We start from the raw sequence: 3,212 nt of genomic DNA on the forward strand, positions 1-3,212 counted from the left end.
AAGTCTCATTTTTTGTCTCACCTGCTATAGGCGCCGCTTTTCCGACGGCGGCGGCGACGGCGGCGGTGGCGGCGGCGGCGGCGGCGGCGTCAACATCAAATCTTAACCTGAGGTTAAGTTTTTGAAATGACGTCATAACTTAGAAAGTATATGGACCTAGTTAATAAAACTTGGCCATAAGGTTAATCAAGTATTACTGAACATCCTATCAGAGTTTCATGTCACATGACCAAGGTCAAAGGTCATTTAGGGTCAATGAACTTAGACCATGTTGGAGGAATCAACATCGAAATCTTAACCTGAGGTTAAGTTTTTGAAATGTCATCATAACTTAGAAAATATATGGACCTAGTTCATGAAACTTGGACATAAGGTTAATCAAGTATCACTGAACATCCTGCATGAGTTTCACGTCACATGACCAAGGTCAAAGGTCATTTAGGGTCAATGAACTTTGGCCGAATTGTGGATATCTGTTGAATTCCCATCATAACTTTGAAAGTTTATGGATCTGATTCATGAAACTTGGACATAATAGTAATCAATCATCACTGAAAATTTTGTGCAAGTTTCAGGTCTCATGATTAAGGTCAAAGGTCATTTCGGGTCAATGAACTTTGGCCGAATCGGGGGTATCTGTTGAATTACCATCATAACTTTGAAAGTTTATTGGTCTAGTTCATTAAACTTGGACATTAGAGTAATCAAGTATCACTGAACATCCTGTGCGCGTTTCAGGTCACATGACCAAGGTCAAAGGTCAATGAACTTTGGCCGAATTGGGTGTATCTGTTGAATTACCATCATAACTTTGAAAGTTTATGGATCTGATTCATGATACTTGTACATAAGAGTAATCAAGTATCACTGAACATCCTGTTCGAGTTTCAGGTCACATGATCAAGGTCAAAGGTATGTAAGGTCAATGAACTTTGGCCATGTTGGGTTTTTTTGTTGAATAACCATCATATCTCTGTAAGTTTATTGGTCTAGTTCATAAAAAAGGGAAATAAGAGTAACCATGTATCACTGAACATCTTGTGCGAGTTAGAGTAGTATTCAAAGTGAGCACTGCTGCTATATTGAACCGCGTGATGCAGGTGAGACGGCCAGAGGCATTCCACTTGTTTAGCATTGATGACCCTACGATGATTCGTTATAGAGCAAGATTTTTGTAAAACCTTTCCAAAACACTTTGGGCCCGGGCAATGATTACAATTAATATACCTCTGGTGAACAGTGTTGAAATAATTGACAAATTCTTTTGATTATCTTTCAAAATTTCTGTAAACGTCAGCTTATCTGCATGCTCCATGATAAAACTTTGACGACCGAGGGGCTTTTATTTGCCGTCACCCTCAGCTAAAGGAAAAGCGGAAGAGAGAGGGGGAGAAAAAAATTGAAGGAGAAGTGAGAGAGGAAAATGTAAGAGTATTAAAAATGGCCGCGTGGCAAAAAATACAACAACGGAAGGGATATCAATCGAGGCCGGAATAGGAAAATAATAAAATGAAAAAAAAAATAATAGGAAGGAAAATAAAAGGAAGAAGACAAGACGAAAATGAAAGTTGGGGGACCGACAAATACATTTCATTTAGAACAAAATAACTATTCAGCTCGCGCTTCGCGCCTGCATTGCCCATTTGTTTCATTATTCATGTCTTGTTTTCAAGTCATTCTCGGTTTGCAAGTTAAAACATCATTACAAAAGTGCTTATAAAATGTCTCGTTTTTTCTCTGAATACAATACTCTCGTGAATTTTGTTCATGATTGAATTTATATAAAACTCGATCTCTTTTTTTTAAGACTTACTTTATTATTCACGTATATGCAGTTATAATCTGCCCTAGCTAGGCCTATACTGAATTATGACCTGAAATAAATTCAGACATTCCTACATTCATCTCATAATAGATTCACGAGTTGAATTAGTAGAGTAGTCAGGTGTTACCATGGTAACTTACCATTACCATGCATTCAAATGAACTTATCCATGCAGAACACTCTGTTGTGTTCGAAATTTAATTTAAATGAGTTGGTCGAATGTAGATTTTGGCATTTTCCACCATTCATCTTTTCCCACTATAACGTTCATTTATGATGACAATAATCAATAAATGCCCCCAACGTACAGGGCCAAAGTTCATTGACCTTAAATTACCTTTGACCGTGGCATGACCGGAACTCGATCACTATAGGATTTTCACTGACTCCCTTATTTCTAAGTTTCATGATAGCTATAGAAATCAATAGGCCTACTACAAACTTATGAATTTGAAAACCTTATCCTGTTTTGAGATTTCAATGTTTACGACGCCGCCCTCGCGTCGACGTCGGAAAAAGCGGCGCCCTGTCTCTGCAGACAATTGCATTTTTCTGCGAGAAAGATAAGCCGTTACCATGGCAATGGATCTTTTGCAACTAATACTTTGATGACTTGATAGGCATATATCTAGAAATTGATTTTGGAAGGCTAAGAATGATGATTGGACCAGTTAAATATTAATATACCATATAGGCTCAATATGTTATTTTTTTAAAACATATTAATCCGTTGCCATGGCAACGTTGGAAGGAGGAATGTATATAACTGGCAACAAGCGGATTGGTTCAACACCCTCAAAGTAAAGGAAATGACACAAAAATATCAGATTCTAAAGAAATGTCTACTTGAAAAATATGACGATTCCGTTTATATAGGCCCTATACTCTAATCATGATTATCATATACAATCAGGGTGAGCGGAGTTAGGGCAGGCTTTTACCTCAAAGTATGCCCTCGCTAATTCATTCACACTCACACAGCAAATATTCAGTCCTTAGAATTTGTCATGTTGACATATCTAGGACCTCTCTCACCTGCGACCCACACATTTTCATTCATCATATAAAAATATAACAATTTTCACGTGTTTTTAGGAGTTTTTAAAGTGATTGAAAAAAAAACTTAATCTGGTGCAGTTTCGGTGCAATTGATCGAAGTTCAAATAGTTATCGGGTTACTTTACACTTTAAAGCAGTATTTCGCGATGATTTATGAAGGGATTAATTTTATTTTTCCACGCCTTGTTTTTTCATGTAATGGTCTCCTCTTGGGTGCTTAATTATGCGAGTATACAAAACAAAAAGGAATTTGGGACGAATTTAAAATGATAATCAAAATAAGCAGTGTGCGCATCGCGCTTGTGAGGGTGAGCGAGAATTGGGCAGA

This window comes from Lytechinus variegatus, chromosome 2 (assembly GCF_018143015.1).
Source record: "Lytechinus variegatus isolate NC3 chromosome 2, Lvar_3.0, whole genome shotgun sequence".
Lineage (NCBI taxonomy): Eukaryota > Metazoa > Echinodermata > Echinoidea > Temnopleuroida > Toxopneustidae > Lytechinus > Lytechinus variegatus.